General features: G+C 34.1%; 1 long non-coding RNA gene across 1 annotated transcript in view; it reads left to right on the forward strand.

Annotated features, from left to right (window-relative positions):
• Positions 1 to 13,941, forward strand: part of LOC129392442 (uncharacterized) — a 28,193-nt gene that overhangs the window by 13,913 nt on the left and 339 nt on the right. The gene's annotated exons all lie outside the window — the stretch shown is intronic.

Here is a 13,941-nt window from a genome sequence, read left to right on the forward strand (position 1 = left end):
AAATACTCTCCCAATGGGAAGGGTCTTCTAAAACAGCCAAGCAATGTCTCAATGGGATAATCTGAGAGAAAACTAAAATATTTCCAGTCCCCACAAGGTCAACAATGGGGTATGACTTATTTTGATCTACCCATGAAACCAAAGCTGTCAAGGAGACTGATGTGAATTATATTCCCCATTTGGAAACTTCCATAATTCAGAGGGTTCATAGATTTTCCCTAAATGGATGAAGCAATAAACACAATAAGCTAATGAGTCTCTTCCTCCTTTTCTTTCTTCTTCTTAAAATCTTTAGTGATATATAATTCACAGACCATGCCTTTCACCCACTTAAAGTGTACAATTAAATGGTTTCTGATATATTCACAGTTGTGTAACCATTACCACAATCAATTGAAAAATATTGTATCCCCTCCAAACAAGTCCATAGCTGTTAGCATTTCCCCCTATTTCTTCCCAACTCCCAACAGTCCTAGGCAACTGCTAAAGTACTTTCCATCTCTGTAGGTTTGCCCATTCTCAACATTTCATATAAATTTCATAAATTCCATTTTATGTAAATGGAATCATGCGTTTTGTGGTCTTTTGTGATTAGCTTCTTCACCTAGCCTAGTATTGAAATTTTCAGGCTTCATCTGCATTGTGGCATGTATCAGTACTTGATTCCTTAATGCAGTATAGGAACATCGTTGTATGGATATTTTACATTTTATTTATCTATTCATTAGTTGATAGACATTTGAGTTGTTTCCACTTTTTGGCTCTTATGAATAAAGCTAAGATAATTTGTGTATAGGTTTGTGTAACATTTGTTTTCAGTTCTCTTGGGTGTACGCTTAGGAGTAGAATTGCTGGGTAATATGGTACTTTATGTAATCTTTTGAGGAACAGCCAGACTTTTCTATAGTGAATGCACCATTTTTCATTTCTCCAAGGGTTTGAATTTCTCCACATCCTTGTCATCACTTGTTTTTGTCTTTATTTATTTATTTATTTATTGGCCACGCCACATGGCTTGTAGGATCTTAGCTCCCCAACCGGGGATTGAACCTGGGCCCTTAGCAGTGAGAGCACATAGTCCTAACCACCAGACCACCAGGGAACTCCTGATGTCTTTATTTTTTATTATAGTTATTCTAGTGAGTTTGGCGTGGTATTTCATTGTGGTTTTGATTTGCATTTCCCTGATGATTAATGATTTGAGCATCTTTTCGTGTGCTGATTGATCAATTATATATCTTCTTTAGAAAAATGTCTATTCAGATCCATTGTACATTTCTGAATTGGGTTATTTATCTTTTTATTATTGAGTTGTAATGGCTCTTTATATTTTCAAGATATAAGTCCCTTTCAGATATATGATTTATAAATTCCATCCTGTGGATTGTCACTCCACTTTCTTGATTGTGTTCTGTAAAGCACCAAAGTGATGTCCCTCTTTCATACCTGATTTTGGTAATTTGAGTCTTCTCTCTTTTTTTCTTGGTAGTCTAGCTAAAGTTTTTTCAATTTTGTTGATCTCTTCAAAGAACAAAGAACAAACTTTTAAAAAATTGAGGTAGCATTGGTTTATAACATTATATAAGTTTCATGTGTACAACATTGTATTTTGACTTCTGTATACACTACAGCATGCTTACCACTAAAAGCTTAGTTTCCATCTATCACCATACAGTTGACCCCTTTACCCATTTTGCCCTCTCCTCAAACCCCCCCCTCCTCTTTCTCCTCTGGTAACTACTACTCTGTTCTCTGTATTTATGAGTTTGTTTTTGTTTGGTTTGGTTTGTTCATCTATTTTATTTTAAAAAATAGACCACATATGAGTGAAATAATACTGTATTTGTCTTTCTCTGTCTGACTTATTTCACTTAGCATGATATCCTCAAGGTCCATCTGTTTTGTCATAAATGGTAAGATTTCATCTCTTTTATGGCTGAGTAGTATTCCATTGTATATATACCACATTTTCTTTACCCATTTATTCAAACATGGACACTTAGATTGTTTTCATAACTTGGCTATTCTAAATAATGCTCATGATGAACCTAAGGGTGCCTATATCTTTTTGAATTAGTGTTTTCATATTGTTCAGATAAACAGGTGGATCATATGGTAGTTCTATTCTTAATTTTTTGAGGAACCTCCATATTGTTTTCCATGGTGGCTACTTCAGTGTACATTCCCACTTATAATATATGAGGGCTCCCTTTTCTACACATTCTCTCCTTTTGCCTTTTTGGTAATAGCCATTCCAACGGGCATGAGGAGATATCCCATTGTGGTTTTGATTCACATTTCCCTAATAATTAGTGATGTTGAACATCTTTTCATGTGCCTGTTGGCCATCTGCATGTCTTCTTTGGAAAAAATGTCTATTTAGGTTCTCGGCCGATTTTTAGATCAGATTTGTTGTTGTTGTTGTTGAGGTGTATGAGTTGTTTATATATATTAACCCCTTATCAGATGTATGATTTACAAATATCTTCTCCCATTTTGTAGATTGTCTTTTTGTTTTGTTGATTGTTTCCTTTGCTGTGAAGAAGCTTTTTAGTTTGATGCCCCATTTGTTTATTTCTGCTTTTGTTTCCCTGCCTGAGGAGACATATCCACAGAGATATTGCTAAGACTGATGTCAGAGAATGTATTGCCCATGTTTTCTTCTAGGAGTTTTATGGTTTCAGTTTTTAAGTCTTTAATCCATTTTGAATTGATTTTTATGTATTGTGTGAGACAGTGGTCTATTTTCATTCTTTTGCATGTAGCTGTCCAGTTTTCCCCAATTCTTTTTTTTTTTTTTTTTGCCTGCTTTGGGTCTTTGTTGATGCAAGCGGGCTTTCTCTAGTTGCGGCGAGTGGGGGTCACTCTTCATTGTGATGCATGGGCTTCTCTTGTTGCAGAGCACAGACTCTAGGCACATGGGCTTCAGTAGTTGCAGCACAGGGGCTCAGTAGTTGTGGCACATGGGGCCTAGAGTGGGCGGGCTTCAGTAGTTGTGGCACTCAGGCTCAGTAGTTGTGGCTCGCGGGCTCTAGAGCACAGGCTCAGGAGTTGTGGTGCACAGGCTTAGCTGCTCTGTGGCATGTGGGATCTTCCCAGACCAGGGCTCGAACCCGTGTCTCCTGCATTGGCAGGCAGATTCTTAGCCATTGAGCCACCAGGGAAGTCCCCCAACACCGCTTGTTGAAGAGATGATCCTTTCTCCATTGTGTGTTCTTTGCTCCTTTGTCATAAATTAACTGTCCATATATGTGTGGGTTTATTTCTGGGCTCTCAATTCTGTTCCACTTATCAGTGTGTCTGTTTTTCTGCCACTACTATGCTGCTTTGATTACTATAGCTTTGTAATGTAGTTTGAGATTAAGGTGTGTGATACCTCCAGCTTTGTTCTTTTTCCTCAAGATTGTTTTGGCTATTTGGGGTCTTTTGTGGTTCCATATAAATTTTAGGATTTTTTTTTCCATTTCTGTGAAAAAAATATTGTTGGGTTTTTTATAGGGATTGTATTGAATCTGTAGATTGCTTAAGGCAGTGTGGACATTTTAACAACATTAAAATGTTGTTAAAAGAGCATAGAATATCTTTCAATACATGAGCATAGAATATCTTTCCATTTATTTCTGTCTTCTTCAATTTCTTTCGACAATGTCTGATAGTCTTTAGTGTACAGGTATTTCACCTCCTTGGTTAGATTTGTTCCTGGGTATTTTAATATTTTTGATGCAATTGTAAATGGGATTGTTTTCTTTATTTCTCTTTCTGCTAGTTCATTGTTAGTGTATAGAAATGCAACATATTTTTGTATATTGATTTTGTACCCTGAAGCTTTACTGTATTTGCTTATTATTTTGAAAGGTTTTTGGTGGCATCTTTAGGATTTTCTATATATAAAATCAAGATACTAGCAAATAGTGGTAGTTTTAGTCCTTCCTTTCCAATTTGGATGCCTTTTATTTCTGTGTCTGTTTTTCTGCCACTACTATGCTGCTTTGATTACTATAGCTTTGTAATGTAGTTTGAGATTAAGGTGTGTGATACCTCCAGCTTTGTTCTTTTTCCTCAAGATTGTTTTGGCTATTTGGGGTCTTTTGTGGTTCCATATAAATTTTAGGATTTTTTTTTCCATTTCTGTGAAAAAAATATTGTTGGGTTTTTTATAGGGATTGTATTGAATCTGTAGATTGCTTAAGGCAGTGTGGACATTTTAACAACATTAAAATGTTGTTAAAAGAGCATAGAATATCTTTCAATACATGAGCATAGAATATCTTTCCATTTATTTCTGTCTTCTTCAATTTCTTTCGACAATGTCTGATAGTCTTTAGTGTACAGGTATTTCACCTCCTTGGTTAGATTTGTTCCTGGGTATTTTAATATTTTTGATGCAATTGTAAATGGGATTGTTTTCTTTATTTCTCTTTCTGCTAGTTCATTGTTAGTGTATAGAAATGCAACATATTTTTGTATATTGATTTTGTACCCTGAAGCTTTACTGTATTTGCTTATTATTTTGAAAGGTTTTTGGTGGCATCTTTAGGATTTTCTATATATAAAATCAAGATACTAGCAAATAGTGGTAGTTTTAGTCCTTCCTTTCCAATTTGGATGCCTTTTATTTCTTTTTCTTGCCTAATTGCTCTGGCTAGGACTTCCAATACTATGTTGAATAAGAGTGTCAACATTTTTGTCTCATTCTTGATCCTAGAGGAAATACTTTCACCTTCTCACTGTTGAATATGATGTTAGCTGTGGGTTTGTCATATATGGCCCTATTATGTTGAATGTTTCCTCTATACCTTCTTTTTTGAGAGTTATCATAAATGGATATTGACTTTTGTCAAAAGATTTTTTGCATCTATTGAGATGATCACATGATTTTTATTCTTCAGTTTGCTAATGTGGTGTATTATGTTGATTTATTGGAGGTATTAAATCATTCTTGAATCCCTGGGATAAATCCCACTTGATTATGATGTATGATCATTTTAATATCTTGTTGAGGACTTTTGCATCTATGTTCACCAGAGATATTGGCTTGTAGTTTTCTTTTTGTGTGTTGTCCTTGTCTAGTTTTGGTATCAAGGTAATGTTGGCCTCGTAAAATGAGTTGAGAAGTGTTCTCTTCTCTTCAATTTTTTGGAAGTGTTTGAGAAGGACAGTTAGTTATTAAATCTTTGAATGCTTGGTAGACTTCACCTGTGAATCCATCTGGTCCTGCAGTTTTGTTTTTTTGGGAGGCTTTGGTCACTGTTTCAATCTCCTTATTAGAGATTGGTCTATTCAGGTTTTCTATTTTTTCATGGTTCAGTCTTGGAAGTTTGTATGGTTCTAAGAATTTTCTATTTCTTCTAGGTTGTCCAAATTATTGGCATATAGCTCTTCATAATATTTTCTTATAATCCTTTGTATTTCTGTGATATCTGTTGTTATTTATCTTCTTTCATTTCTGATTTTATTTTTCTGACCCTTCTCTCTTCTTTTCTTAGTGAGTCTAGCTAAATGTTTGTCAACTTGGTTTCTTTCCAAAGGACCAGATCTTAGTTTCATGGATCTTCTCTATCATCTTTTTAGTCTCTATTTCATTTATTTCTGCTTTGATCTTTATTATTTTTTTCCTTCTACTGATTTTGGGCTTTATTTTTGCTTCTTTTTCTAGTTCCTTTTGTGTAAGGTTAGATTGTTTTTATATGAAATTTTTCTTGTTTCTTGAAGTAGGATAAACTTCCCTCTTAGTATCACTTTTACGGAATCTCATAGATTTTGGTAGGTTGTATTTTCATTTTTATTTGTCTTCAGGCATTTTTAAAATTTCTCCTTTATTTCTTTATTGACCCAATAGTTGTTCAGTAGCATGTTGTTTAGTCTCCACATATTTGTGGTTTTTCTGGCTTTCTTCTTGTAGTTGATTTTTAGTTTCATACCACTGTGATCAGAAAAGATGCTTGCTATGATTTCAATCTTCTTAAATTTATTTATTTTGCAAATTTTTACTTGGTATTTTGGTTTTTTTTAACGTTTTTATTGGAGTATAATTGCTTTACAATGGTGTGTTAGTTTCTGCTTTATAACAAAGTGAATCAGTTTTACATATACATATATCCTCATATCTCTTCCCTCTTGCATCTCCCTCCCTCCCACCCTCCCTATCCCACCCTTCTAGCTGGTCACAAAGCACCAAGCTGATCTCCCTGTGATATGTGACTGTTTCCCACTAACTATCTATTTTACATTTGGTAGTGTATATATGTCCATATATACACTACCATTCTCTCACTTTGTCCCAGCTCACCCTTCCCCCACCCCATGTCCTCAAGTCCATTCTCTAGTAGGTCTGCGTATTTATTGCTATCTTGCCCCTAGTTTCTTCATGACCTTTTTTTTTTTTTTTTTAGATTCCATATATATGTGTTAGCATATGGTTTTTTTTTTTCTCTCTTACTTCATTCTGTAGGACAGACTCTAGGTCCTTCCACCTCATACAAATAACTCAATTTCGTTTCTTTTTATGGCCGAGTAATATTCCATTGTATATATGTGCCACATCTTCTTTCTCCATTCATCTGTCAATGGACACTGAGGTTGCTTCCATGTCCTGGCTATTGTAAATAGACCTGCAGTGAACATTGTAGTACATGACTCTTTTTGAATTATAGTTTTCTCAGGGTATATGCTCAGTAGTGGGATTGCTGGGTCATATGGTAGTTCTATTTTTAGTTTATTAAGGAAGCTCCATACTGTTCTCCATAGTGGCTGTATCAATTTACTTTCCTACCAAGAGTGTATGAGGGTTCCCTTTTCTCCACACCCTCTCCAGCATTTATTGTTTCTAGATTTTTTGATGACGGCCATTCTGACCGGGGTGAGATGATATTGCATTGTAGTTTTGATTTGCATTTCTCTAATGATTAATGATGTTGAGCATTCTTTCATGTGTTTGTTGGCAATCTGTATATCTTCTTTGGAGAAATGTCTATTTAGGTTTTCTGCCCATTTTTGGATTGGGTTGATTGTTTTTTTGATATTGAGTTGCATGAGCTGCTTCTTAATTTTGGAGATTAATCCTATGTCGGTTGCTTCATTTGTAAATATTTTCTCCCATTCTGAGGGTTGTCTTTTCATCTTGTTTATGGTTTCCTTTGCTGTGCAAAAGCTTTTGTTTCATTAGGTCTCATTTGTTTACTTTTGTTTTTATTTCCATTTGAGTTGCTTATAAATTTTGGATATTAGTCCTTTGTCAGTTGCTTCGTTTGCAAATATTTTCTCCCATTCTGCAGGTTGTCTTGCCATCTTGTTTATGGTATCTTTTTCTGTGCAAAAGCTTTTAAGTTTCATTAGGTCCCATTTGTTTATTTTTGTTTTTATTTCCATTTCTCTAGGAGATGGGTCAAAAAGGATCTTGCTGTGATTTATGTCATAGAGTGTTCTGCCTATGTTTTCCTCTAAGAGTTTGATAGTGTCTGGCCTTACATTTAGGTCTTTAACCCATTTTGAGTTTATTTTTGTGTGTGGTGTTAGGGAGTGTTCTAATTTCATACTTTTACATGTAGCTGTCCAGTTTTCCCAGCACCACTTATTGAAGAGGCTTCCTTTTCTCCATTGTATATTCTTGCCTCCTTTATCAAAGATAAGGTGACCATATGTGTGTGGGTTTATCTCTGGGCTTTCTATCCTGTTCCATTGATCTGTATTTCTGTTTTTGTGCCAGTACCATACTGTCTTGATTGCTGTAGCTTTGTAGTAGAGTCTGAGGTCAAGGCGCCTGATTCCTCCAGCTCCGTTTTTCTTTCTCAAGTCAATCTTCTTAAATTTATTAAAACTTGTTTTGTCTCCCAACATTTGGTCTATCCTTGAGACTGTTCCATGTGCATTTGTGGAAAATCTGTATTCTGCTGCATTTGGATGGAATGTTCTGCAGTGTATCAAATCCATTTGGTCTAATGTTTTATATAAGGCTGCTGTTTCCTTATTGACTTTCTGTCTGGATGATCTGTCTATTGATGCAAGTGGGGTGTTGAAGTCCCCTACTATTTTCTCTACTGTTATTGTGTTGCTGTCAATTCCTCTCTTTAGGTTTGTTAATAATTGCTTTTAGTGCTCCTATGTTATGTCCATATATATTAATAACAATAATGTCTTCTTGATGAATTGTCCCCTTTATCATGATGTAATGTCCTTCTTTGTCTCTTGTTACCTTTTTTGGCTTGAAGTGTATTTTGTCTGATATAAGTAGGCTATAAGTGCTTTCCTATGGCTGTGATTTGCTTGGGGTATCATCTACCATCTTTTCACTTTGAGTCTATATTTCTTTTTAGAGCTGAGGTGAATTTCCTGGATGCAGCATATAGTTGGGTCTTGTCTTTTAATCTATCTAGTCATTTTGTATCTTTTGATTACTGAATTCAATCTATTTACATAGAGTGTGATTATTGATCAATGTGAATTAATACTGCCATTTTATCTTTTTTTCTGGTTATTATCTATTTCTATTATTTCTTTTTCCTTCTTTTTCATTCTGCCATTTTAGTTTGGTGGTTTTCTATAATTTTTTTTTCAGTTTCCTCTTTTTTTTTTTTTTTTTTTTTTTTTTGGCCATGCTGTGTGGCATGCAGGAATTTAGTTCCCCGACCAGGGATCAAACCTGTTCCCCCTGCATTGGGAGCATGGAGTCTTAACCACTGGACTGCCAGGGAAGTCCCAGTTTCTTCTTTTTTTATGTTTTGTGTCTCTGTTCTAGATTTACATTTTGTGGTTACCATGAGGTTTGTGTAAACTGTCTCATAGATAAAATAGTCCTTTTTCTGCTAATGGCATCTTATCTTCATTTGCCTATATGGGTTCCTTCCTTTTCCTCTTCCCCATTTTTGATTTTTTTTGTCTCAAATGATCCCTTTTCTTGTTGTGAGTTTGTTACCAGATTGAAGTAGTTATAGTACTTTCACTGCTTTTTTCCCTTTAACCTTTGTGCTACAATTAAGTTTTTAACAACCTGTTCCAATACAGAGTTGCATTTTTCCTGTATGTCTATTTATCATCTTACTCAAAGTTTTGTGTGCTTTTCCCTTTTCATTTCAGATAGAAGAACTTCTTTCATTATTTCCTGTAAAGCAAGTCTAGTGTTAATGAACTCCCTCAGCTTTTGTTTGTCAAGGAAATCCTTTATTTCTCCTTCATATCTTAAGTATAATTTTGCTGTGTGGAGTATTCCTGGCTGAGAGTTTTTATCTTTCAATACTTTCAGTACTTTTGAGTGTGTCATTCCACTCTCTCCTGGCCTGTAGAGTTTCTGCTGAAAAAATCTGCTGATAGCCTAATGGAGGTTCCTCTGTAGATTACCATTCTTTTTTCCTTGGCTGCTTTTAAAATTCTTTCTTTGTCACTAACTTTTGACAGCTTTAATATAATGTGTCTTGGAGAAGACCTTTTTGCTTTTAGGTAATTTGATGTTCTCTTAGTTCCATGGATTTGTATATTCATTTCCTTCCCCAGGTTTGGGAAGTTCTCTGATTTTATATCTTTACATAAACTCTCTGCTCTCTTCTCCCTCTTTTCTCCTTCTGGGATACCCATTATTCTAACATTGCCCTTGCTAATGGAGTCAGATAACTGTCATAGAATTTCTTCATTTTTTAACATCTTAATTGTGTCTCCTTTTCTACTTGTCTCATTTCTATATTTCTATCTTTGAGCTCGCTAATACTCTCTATCATATGGTCTTCTCTATTTCCAATGCTTTCTAATATGTTCTTCATCTCATTTATTGAGTTCTTCAACTCCAGAATTTCTGTTTGGTTTGTTTTTAGACTTTCAATCTCTTTGATAAAGTATTCCTTCTGTTCATTAATTTTTTTCCTGAATAAAATTTTTTTATTTTATTATATGTTGAATTCTTTATCAGTTAGATCATAATATTCCATGACTTTAAGTTTGGTTTCTGGAGAATTGTCTTTTTTGTGTGTGTGTGATATCACATTACCATGGTTCTTCATGGTGCCTAATGATTGGTTTCTCTGCTGGGGGCAGAAGGAGTCTTGTGTTCGTTGTTGCACCCACAGAGAGAGGAGTTTTTGTCATGCAGAGCTAGCAATGAGGATCAAGTCTCAAATGTCAGACTTTGGATGTTTTCACTTAGATTTAGTAGATAATATTGAATAATTTTTCTTCAGTTGCTGTATGTACTTTGGACAATTTCTAGAGACATTAAATGATTATTTATGTTTACTTATAATTTTCACCAATTATGGTTGTTTCACTAGGGAGAATGTATGTGGACTCTTTACACTGCCATTCTAGACATTGTCCTCCCATCCTGGGCTACTTCTGCTTCTATTTGTAGTAATATATCTAACAGCTCTTTTTGATTCAGAGTACAAGCTCCTTCCTACCATTTTGTTCATTCACATTTTTTTTAACATGTCTTCCCTTTGGAAGAAATTTAGTTAAAGCTTCTTTACCAGACTAAGAAGCTTACTCTCATTTGCCTTCTCCCTAGAATAAGATATCATGGGGCACCATACTCTTGCAAGAAGGTTTTATCCTCTGAATGTCTCTTTGCATTAAAGGTGAATTCTGTTTGTGTTGATTTACCTATGTCTAGTCTCATTTCCCCTAATGGTCTCTTTGACCTGGTAGTCCAGTTTTGTTTTATCTACCATATATGTTGTATCCATTGTATTGTAACTGCCTGAGTGAAATTAGGAAACACATCTGCACAGAAAATTTTTCCATTTCCCAAGACAAACTCATGTGGGAGTGGTTACCCCTAAATATACCTTTATATACCCAACATACCTATGTGGGTCTCCCATAGGCCACCTTAATGGCAAGTAATGTGATCTCCAGTATCTGAGCCCAGTTAGGTTCCCCATGGATTCATCTGCTTTAATAATCTCAGAACTGATACATATTTTGTCAGATTTATACCTAAGTATTTTATTTTGGTGGGTGCTAGTGTAAGTGGTACTGTGTTTTTAATTTCAAATTCCACTTGCTTATTGCTGGTATATAAGAAAGCAATCGACTTTTATAAATTAACCTTATATTCTGCAACCTTGTTGTAATCACTTATTAGTTACAGGAGCTCTTTTTTTGTTGTTGATTCTCTTGGATTTTCTACATAGACAATCATGTCATTCCCTAACAAGGAGTGTTTTATTTCTTCCTTCCTAATCAGTATACCTTTCATTTTCTTTTTTTTTCCCCTACTGCAATCCTAGAACTTGCAGTACAATGTTGGATAAAAGTGGTGAAGGAGGACACCCTTACCTTGCTCCTGACCTTAGTGGGAAAGCTGCTAGTTTTCAATCTTGGTAGAGTTTTCTTCATGTTTCTTCTGCCTGGGATTTGCTTTCATCAAATTTGAAAAATTTGGGGCCATTTTTTCTTCAAATATTTAAAAACCTCTTCCTTTCTTTCCTGTCCTTCAGGGACCTAGTTACAGATATAGTGCACTGATACTCTGTTCATTATTTTCAGTCTTTTTCTCTCTGTATTTCATTTCAGATAGCTCCTCTTACTATATTATCAAATTCTCCACCTTTTCTTCTGCAGTGTTTGATCTGCTGTTAATCCTGTAAAGTTTGTTTTTCATCACAGACATTGTTTTTATCTCAATATAAATTCAATATATTTATTTTTATATGCTCCATATCGCTCCTTACATGCTAATGTTTTCCTCTTCCTACTCAAAATCATGAAATAAGGTTTTTCTAACATTTTTAATATCCTTATCTACTTATTATATCATCTGTGCCATTATTGGCTTAGTTTAAATTGACTGATTTTGTCCTTATTTTTGGTTGTGGTTTCCAACTTATTTACATGAATTTGAAACAGCAAGAAATGTTTATATATAGTTCTGAAAAGCATTTGTTCAGTTTAAGGCAATGAAATGTATAATGTATACTTTATAAACATTGAATGCCTTAGTACTAAAAATATATCCTTCAATTATATAGAAATCACATTTTCCCAGGCACTTTTATTCTCTGGGAACAGTGAGATACAATAGACTTTGAAGTCCAATATAATAAGCTTTTAAATGTAGTTTTTCTGATGTCTTTATAAAATTAAGAAAGTTATCTTGTCTCTATGAGTTTTGATTGTCTCATATGTAAAATTAAGATTCAAATACCTACTTCATAGAATATTTATAAATGTTAAATTAGACATGATGCTAAGGAATCTAATGTAGTGTATGACACATTGATTTCAAAAAAAAGTTTGTTCCTTCAATAGATATTTATCTCTGATGTATACTGCCCCTATACAAATGTGACAACACTCGTGTACCTATATGTAACTTGGTGATGTGTCTAAATAACACATACATAGTGACAATAACTTTATAACATATTTTAATAAAATATCAGGAAGGCCATCATTATTAACACATTTATTATACTCTCCACTCCTATGAGCCCAAGCCTTTCAGTAAATGCATATGGATTCACTTGAAATGGAAAAAATCAATAATTCAGATGCCTTATTTCTACAATGCTAGGCAATTGGATATTTATTAATCCAGTTTTAGACTAGACATTTTTCTTATCTAAGTCCTTAGCATCATCCAGACACAATCAGAAGAGAATACAGCTATGCATACAGCAATTTAGACTAAAATATGTTTTCATATAAAATAGGTTAAAATGTATAGCTGCAGTTTGAAAGGCTGAGAGATTTAAGAATTTAGAAGATTGCTTTGTAGTTAATTTACTTTGCATAATGAGATTGGATGCTAAGAGTGAAAACTTAAATAACTTTGAAGATAAAATTCCTAGAGACATTTTCAACTTATATGTAATATTAATTGCCTTGATATCTATGATATATAAAGTTCATTAACACATATTCAAATGTATTATATAAGCATTCTATTTAGCCAACCTCAATAACAGACTATTTTAAGTAATGAAATCCAAGAAGAGTATAATTAGCACTTGTAATTGTGTTAGAAAAACATAAAATTGATTACAATGCAAATGTTTACCTTGTCTAATTAAACTATGATAATTAAATGCTGTTCTTGGTCAGCAATATCTGAAAAAATTACTTAAATTTTACAAATGGCTTGGCACGTTTCATCAGCTTATGACTAGATCATTGTAGGCAGTCTTGCCCAATTTTCTTGTTATCATACAATTTTATCCTTTAACCAGGAATTAGCCAGATGTTTTTTCCTAATATAAAAAGTGTTATTTGGCTAACTTCAGAACTGTGCCACTCCTGAGAGGTTTATATTAGACTCAAATGGTGTTAATTTGGAGAGTTATTTTGTTTTTAGGGACGTTCTATTTAAAACACTGTATCAGATATATATTGAGAATATACTTAGGGGTGGCATTGCTCGGTCATAGACATGCATATGTTCAGCCTTGATAGGTATTGTCAAGCAAGTTTCCCAAAGAAAAAAACTTGGAATTCACTTTGAAAAATTGTTAATTTCTGCTCAAGTTTAACATAATCATTGTGACCTAGCAAATCCATGTCTGGAATTCCAATGTGCACCAGAAGACAGGCACATGGATATTTACAGAAACATTATTCAAATTAGCTAAAGCTATAAAGAATCCAAATGTCAATCAACATTAGAAGGGATACCCGAACAGTGGTATATTTATACTGGAATAGTATACAGCAATGAAAAATACTACACACAAAAATGTGGGTGGACCTCACAGCTATAATATTGAGTAAAAGAAGCTGGACACCAGATTAAACATGTTATAATTTCATTTATATGATGCTCAAAAGCAGGCAAACTAACTTTAGATGATAAAAGGCAGAATGAATAGTGGTGACATTAGGGGATAGTGGTTAGATTGTACTTACATTTAAGAATTGTGTACTTTATGCATGCTATATTTCAATAAACTGTAAGTTAAAAAATAATATGCCAGCAGTAAGAAAGTTTCTCTATTTGGGGTGAGAAAAGTGGATCAAGGA

Source organism: Physeter macrocephalus, chromosome 10, assembly GCF_002837175.3.
Source record: "Physeter macrocephalus isolate SW-GA chromosome 10, ASM283717v5, whole genome shotgun sequence".
Classification (NCBI taxonomy): domain Eukaryota; kingdom Metazoa; phylum Chordata; class Mammalia; order Artiodactyla; family Physeteridae; genus Physeter; species Physeter macrocephalus.